Source organism: Mus caroli, chromosome 14 (genome assembly GCF_900094665.2).
Source record: "Mus caroli chromosome 14, CAROLI_EIJ_v1.1, whole genome shotgun sequence".
Lineage (NCBI taxonomy): Eukaryota > Metazoa > Chordata > Mammalia > Rodentia > Muridae > Mus > Mus caroli.
The window spans coordinates 89,545,425-89,553,571 of NC_034583.1; positions in this window are offsets into that span (position 1 = coordinate 89,545,425).

Here is an 8,147-nt window from a genome sequence, read left to right on the forward strand (position 1 = left end):
GCCCCTGCCCCTGCCCCTGCCCCTGCCCCTGCCCAAGTGCTGGGATTAAAGGCGTGCACCACCACGCCTGGTGTTCTCAACCTTTCTAATGCAGACCCTTTAATGCAGTTCCTCATCATGTGTGACCCCAGAGCCACCGAATTGTTTTTCCTACTGCATAACTGCAATTTAGCTAGTGTTGTGAATTGTAATGTAGATATCTGTTTTCTGAAGGTCTGAGGCGATCCCTGTGAAAGGATTGGTCAACCTCTCCCCTCAAAGGGGTCACAACCCAAAGGTTGAAAATCACTGGGTTAGGGGGTTGGTTTGAGGGACTTTGGGTTGATTGGCTTTGGTTTTTGCCTCTGTGAGACAAAGTTTCCTGTGCCCCATGCTGGCCTCAAACTATGGAATGAGAAATGGAAATAGCCGTGAAATTCTGATGTTCCTATCTCTACCTCCATAGTCTTGGGATTACTGGTGCTCACCACCAAAGCTTGTTTGGTGGCAGTAGGGCTGGATCCCAAGGCTCCATGAATGTTACCAGCTGAGCTCTGTCCCCACCCCATCTTGAGTTTTTCTTCTGTGTTTAGTTGGTTTGCTTTGAGGAGCTTAATAAAGATATCGTAGTATAGATTTAAGCCAGCGATTTAAGAGAGCAACAGGAGCCAGGAGAGTTGTCCTGGCAGTTAAGAACACATGTTGCTCTTGCAGAGGATCCCGATGGGATTTGCAACACCCACATGGCAGCTCCCAACCATCCTGGGGATCCGGTGCTTCCGTGGGCCTCTGGCATGTGGGGCAGACGAGTGAGCCAAACACGCTGAGCAAACCTGAAAAGAGAAAACAGGACTCGCAGAAAGAACAACACTGTCAGGAGCATGGCTGTGCGCTGCAGAGATTGCTCCGCAGTTAAGAGCACTGACTGCTCTTCCAAGGGTCCTGAGTTCATACCCAGCAACCACGTGATGGCTCACAAGCATCTGTAATGGAATCCGATGCCCTCTTCTGGAGTGTCTGAAGACAGCTACAGTGTACATACATACATACATACATACAGTCTTTAAAAGAGCATGCCTGCGTGCTCTCTGGGAGACTGGGCACATTAGAGTAAATTAATGGCCCAAGATCACAAAGGAGAGTTGAGGTTCAGAGAGATGTTCAGCAGTAAAGTTGCCTGCTGCCCTTTCTGAGTTTGGTCTCTGGAGCACACATGACCTACTGTCCTCTGACCTTCACACGTGTGCTGTGGCATATACACACACTAATAAAGAGATAGATGTAAAAACATAGAAGGTGGAAACTAGACCCGGGTCTGAACTGAGTGCAAGAATGACCACGCGGCTCCGTGTAATGCAGGGCTCCCTATGACTTCCTTCCAGGTCTCCCACTCCCGAGAAAGGCCTTGTTCTTTGCGTCCTTTTTAGTTGTTTGCTTTTTAAGATAGTTTTCACTTTGTAACCCAGGCTGGCCTCCAGCTAGTGATTCTCCTGCCTTGTGCTAGGATGATGGGCTTGAACCATCAGGTACAGACACTGTTTTTTTGTTTTGTTTTGTTTTTGTTTTTGTTTTAAGATTTATTTATTTATTATATGTAAGTACACTGTAGCTGTCCTCAGACACTCCAGAAAAGGGAGTCAGATCTCGTTACAGATGGTTGTGAGCCACCATGTGGTTGCTGGGATTTGAACTCCGGACCTTCGGTAAGAGTGGTGCTCTTACCCACTGAACCATCTCTCCAGCCCCAGACACTGTTAAACTTGAAATCCCCCGGCCTCCATCCCCAAAGTGCTAGGATTATAAGTATGCACCACCAAGGCCAGTTAAAAAAAAAACATCTTGATCACCCATTGGGGGCTTAGGAGTACAGATGGGACCATGCGCAGTAGTGTATTAGGTCACGACAGATTCCTGGGTAGCAGGCAGATCTAGTCCTGCAGATTTGAAAGATGGGCTGTGGATGTAGCTTAGTTGTGAGCCTGCCTAGCAGGCAGGCAGCATTGGCTTCCCAGTACCACATAAGCCAGTCGTGGTGCAGGTCTGTAATCCAAGCGCCTGGGAGGCGCGGCATGAGGATCACGTTCAAAGTCAGCCTACGCCACAATTAGGGAGTTCCAGCCCACTCTGGGGCTACACTCTGAGTCTGAGGCCAGCCTCACCTTGTACTAATTAGGGTTACCCTTTTCTCAAAACACTGAGGAGTTCATTCTTAATCATTTTCTTTTTCCTTTTTCTTTTCCCCAGCCCCGCTCTCTCCGGCCATATTTATTTCATGTACGTGAGCGCACTGTCACTGTCTTCAGACACACCAGAAGAGGGCATCAGATCCTATAACAAATGGCTATGAGCCACCATGTGGTTGCTGGGAATTGAACTCAGGACCTCCAGAAGAGCAGTCGATGCTCTTAACCGCTGAGCCATCTCTCCAGTCCCTTAATCATTTATAAAATTAAAAAAAAAAAAAAGAAGAAGAAGAAGAAAAAGAACCATCTTCTAGTGAATCCAAAATGTTCTAAATTCAGTGTTTCTACTAGTCAGGGTTTTTTTTTGTTTTGGTTTGGTTTGGTTTGGTTTTTTCGAGACAGGGTTTCTCTGTATAGTCCTGGCTGTCCTGGAACTCACTTTGTAGACCAGGCTGGCCTCGAACTCAGAAATCCGCCTGCCTCTGCCTCCCGAGTGCTGGGATTAAAGGCGTGCGCCACCACGCCCGGCTAGTCAGGGTTTTTAATAATTATTTGTTTATATTATATACATGGTATTTTTTATGTCTGTGAATCATATATACCTGGTGTCCAAGGAGAGCAAAAAGAGACAGTCAACCCTGGAGTGACAGACAGCAGGAAGAGAGAGGCCAAGTGATCAGTTCTAAAACTTGTGTTGTCTGAGAGGAAAATACTGAAGCAGTAGCAAAATTACCTGTTAGGGAAAAAAGGTTGTTATTAGAGATTCTTACAATAATAATAAAAATAATGTCAACAGGTGGTCATCACACATGCCTATGATCCAAGGTGGATGAATCTCTGAGTTCAAGGCCATCCTGGTCTACAGATCAAGTTCAAGAACAGCCAGAGTTACACAAGAAACACACAAATGAGGAGGAGGAAGAGGGGGAAGAGGATGACTGAACAGCTGAAGCAGGATGATTGCTTGAGGCCAGATTCCCTTGGCAGCATAGTGAGGCCTTGTCTATTTAAAGTATTTTACTTTCGAGTGGCTAAGCATGGTGGTGATGGACCCCTGTAATCCCAGAACATTGCAATTAGAGACCAGCCTGATTCACACGCCAGAGACTATACAATGAGACCCTGTGTCCCAGAGGAAAACAACAAACAGAACCAAATCAAAAGCTGCTTGTTTCTGATCATAATAATGTGTGTTATTGTCCAACTTAGGAAGCTGAGACAGGCAAGGCTATGTCTCAAAAAAAAGTAGCTATAACTTTCTATTAATATTGGATAGGCTAGCCATTTGTACAAAGGAAAATAGCTTAATAGTACTTTGTTTTAATTTAATGAATAACTAGAGCTTCCGAGAAAGGTGTCCTGAGGCTTAGAAATCGCTGGACACTTGCAGTCGGGTAGCCAGCAGGAGTCCTCAGGGGGCAGCTTTTGTTTGGGTTGAGTCCATAGGCCAATCTTCAGGTGTAAACTCAGAAATGCCATCCTCTGTGCAGGTGCACCATCTTCGTTTGTTTCTTCCTTTGATTTAAAACTGGCTTTAGCTTCGTGGCCCTGCGGGGCTTGGAAATCCCTCTGTCAATAAGGATTGCCAAACTTTGCAACAATCCTGCTCCCTCTGCCTCTGGAGTGCTGGGATTACAGTGTTCACCTCATGCATGGTGGCTTCCCTCTCCTCTCTTTCCATTCTCTAATTAATATATAGTTTCTGCCCGGATCCAAGCTGTTCCTTTTAACACCTGCCTATTTGGCACTTCTGCTTCTGTGTCCACTGCCCCTTAAACTTAAACAGGTTCAAAAGGAACTCTCCAACTTTGTCCTTTAGTGTTCCCCCTTTCAAGAAGCAATACAACCTACCTGTCGCTGTGACTAATGACGAATGGTCATTCCTGATCCTTCCCCATACTTCCCCCATGAAACCCGACCCTCACGACCCAAGTCCGAAGCCTCATTGCTCGACCTCCCAAAATGTTCTGTTGTTGTTAACATTTGATTATTATTATTGTTTTTATTGTTGTTATTATTTGGTTTTTTCGAGACAGGGTATCTCTGTATAGCCCTGGCTGTCCTGGAACCCACGTTGTAGACCAGGCTGGCCCTGAACTCAGAAATCTGCCTGCCTCTGCCTCCCAAGTGCTGGGATTAAAGGCGTGCGCCCCCACCGCCCATCTCATTTGATTATTTTTATTTTCTATGTATTAGTGGTTTGCCTCGATGCAGGCATGTGTACCACACACATGCTCTCTAATCATAGAGTTCAAAAGAAGGTGTAGCATCCCCTAGAAATGGAGTTAGAAAAATTGTGGCCTGGGAACCAAACCTCGGCCCCCTGCAAGAGTAGTAAGTGTTCATGACTGCTAAGCAAGCCATTGCTTCAACCACAATCCTGACTTCTTTGTGGATTTTTTTTTTTAAACAATGAATGAATGAATACTTCCAAATATATAAAAGACTAAAGGGATATCTTGGAGAGACAGAATCACTATCTTGATTATGGTGATGGTTTTGTGGGTATTAAATAATCAGTGCTCATTACATGGTACCTATTTGATGTGGAAGCCACAGGATGAATCGGGTTTCGCACAGGTAAGCAAGCCCTGCACCTCTGGGTCACATCCCTTAAACTGTACCTTTTTTTTTTTTTTTTTTTTTCCAACAGAGTCTCCCGTAACCCAGGCTGGCTTAGCCGAGGCTAGCCTTGAATTCCTTCCACATTCCCCTCCCAGTCGCTGGAATTACAGGCATGTGCCACCTTGGCTTAAATTACACCTTTTTAAAATGTGCAGTTAACTGTTTTACTCCTCAAGGATGCCTTTCAAAAAGAGGAGAAAGTCCCAGCGGTGATCACAATCGAAAAGTAAATGATCTGGGTGACTATCACTAGGAATGCTAACGCAATGAGATAAACGGCAGTAAGGAATTTGTGTCACCTGACTCCCAATCAGTCTTATTACCGTCACTAAAACAGATACAACCCGAAATGACGTGCTTCTTAGGGTGATATAATTGAACCAGAAAGCAATACCTTTGTAAAGTAAAAATTTTAAATTAGCCCAAATCAAATCTTCAGGTCAGATGTAATTTCCAATCTTTAGACAGAAAAACAAAAGCAAAAACAAAAAGAAAAACACAAAAAAACAGAAATACCAAGCTAGTTGTAGGTAGCTCAGTGGTAAAGTGGTCGCCTAGCATGCACAAAGCCCTGAGTTCAAGCCCCTCCTTGCATAAATCAGGCTTGGCAAGACTGCCTGTTTCCCAGAGCTCTGGAGGTGGAGGAAAGGGGATCGGGAGTCCAAGGTCATCGTCAGCTACATAATAAATTCACCGATAGCCTGGGATATATATATATATATATATATACATACACATATGTCCCTATCACAAAAAAAAAGAAAGAAAGGACAAGAGGGAAAGGAAATGAAATGAAAAGACGAAGGAAATAAAATCCAGCTAAAGGATGGACACTGCGAGGCTGCAGCTTATGAAATCTTGAACATGGAGCATTCTAAGTGTTAATAACACTACTTTGGAGTAGGACTATGGAAGAAAAAGGTTCGTTGTTATTTAGTGGAGGGGGAGAATCACCAAGTTCCTGGTGATGTCTAGTTGGAAATGAAAGACTTCAGCTCTGGAGTTTTATACACGCATTTCATTCCCTCCGCGTGAATTCTGATCACCAGCTCAGGTCACACCAGCACACGCTCCTCCCTAAACTACTCCAGCAGTTTCTGTCACACGCTTACTGTGACAAAATACCTAAGGACCTACATTTCTTAGAGGAAGGAAGGCTTGCTTGGGCAGGCAGATCCAGTTGGCACCATTGTCTTTGAGCCTGCGGTAGAGCCAAGCCCTCTGCTGGCGGCGGTCACATGACAGAGCAAGCTGGCTCAGCTGACCATGGCCAGGACGCAGAGAGCTTCAGTAGTGTCTGTAGCCCGTCAAGGTCTCCCTCAGTGATGCCGCTTGCTTCTACCAGACCCCACATCTTAAGGTTCCATTATCCCCTACAGCTGCTTGCTGCCCCAGGGTGGTGGTCACGCTTTCTCACATGCTGTTGGGGGACCCGAGTCTCATGATACTTGAGTGCTACTCACTGTATGCGTGGAGCACCTAGGACTTAAAATGTAAGCCATAATTATCCCCAAGTGTTCTCTCTAGGCCTATACATTCCCAAAACCTAGAAGTCCCTTTCTCTGTTTCCTGTTACACTTTTGTTTGCTTGCTTGAGACATGTTTTCGCGTAGCTCCTCCTGGCCTTGAACTCTCTATACCCAAAGTGGGCCTTGAATTCCTGATCCCGCACCTTCATTGCAAGTGCTGGGATTGCTGCCACTGTATCACCATACCTAGGTTTTTTGGGTTGTTTTTTTTTCTTTTTTGTAAGTCTGAACAATTTTCAACTAATATTTTCAGGGAGGAGATGGGACAGGTGTTAAAAGGAACAGCTTGGATCTGTGCAGAAACTATATATTAATTACAGAATGGAAAGAGAGGAGACGGAAGCCACCATGCATGTATGCATATAATACATTCTGAATGTATTATATATAAAAAAAACCTTCAGTAAAATATTTTTTATATAATCTTTGAAAATTATATATAAACATATATGTATATGTATGTATCTTAAAGATAATTACCCCTACTCCACCTCCCCAGGACCCTTGAAGCCTCATCTCATGTACTCACGATGTATATTGCCCCACATTGTAAGAAATAAATTTGAAAAATAGAAAAAAAATACAATTGACGTAATTATAGCCTGAAAGCCAGTAGGTCATGTTTTAACAAAAAAAAAAAAAAAAAATCAAACCTTTTTAGCCAGGCACTCCTATAATCTCAGCATTTGCTAGGCAGAGGAAAAGATCACAAGTTCAAGACCAGCCTGGGCTTACATAGTGAAGCCTTTAAAAAACAAAACAAAACAAAACAAAACTCTGTAATTGGCCAGACAGATAGATGACAGTTGCCCTTTACCCGGGCTGTTGTTATCATTGCTGTAATTGATGTGATCTCATCATGAAATTGCATATCAGTGACACATTTTTTAAATGATTTACTAGCAGACCAATGAACTTTTTTTTTTTCTGAAACATTGCAGAAAACATTTCTCCCCTTCCAGACCAGAAGTGCCCATTGCCTTAAAGGCTGGTGTGCCGCTGGAGCCTTATCCTTGTATATGACAATTGACGATGTAGCCTTCTCCTTGGCTACAAAGTGAGAGTCTGTCTCATAAAACAAACAAATGGGGGTGATGAGGAACCCACTAATATCAAGAATTTTCTTTTTCTTTTGTTTTTAAAAACACTGAAGACCGCTCCCCCAACACATACACACACACACACGCGCGCACACACACACACACACATACACACACATACACACACACACATACACACACATACACACACACACACACACACACACACACACACACACTCACCCTTTGAAATACTTGCTTGGCCTAACTTTACTAAGTACACATCTGCTCAGACTCCCTTAAAGTGCTCTGTCGTATGGACTAAACAGGTGAAAGGCACACACATAGCCAAAGAACTTCGCAGGGAACTGAGTCTTGGTTTAGGCCATGCTGACCCCAAACCTGTGATATTCTTTCCTCTTTTCTGAGGGCAGAATTAGTAGGCACTGGGCTACTGCACTCAACAAAAGAGTTCTATACACTCACCCCTATACTTGAGGTTGAAGCCAGGCTCCAGAGCATGCAAGATAAGAGTTCTATCTTTGGGCTATAGCACACGCACCCCCTCTTTGAATTGAAAAAGAACATTAGAAATTTGTTGACGGGCCAGGCGTGGTGGCGCACGCCTTTAATCCCAGCACTCGGGAGGCAGAGGCAGGTGGATTTCTGAGTTCGAGGCCAGCCTGGTCTACAAAGTGAGTTCCAGGACAGCCAAGGCTACACAGAGAAACCCTGTCTCGAAAAAAAAAAAAAAAAAAGAAAGAAATTTGTTGACAAAACCAGAACATGGG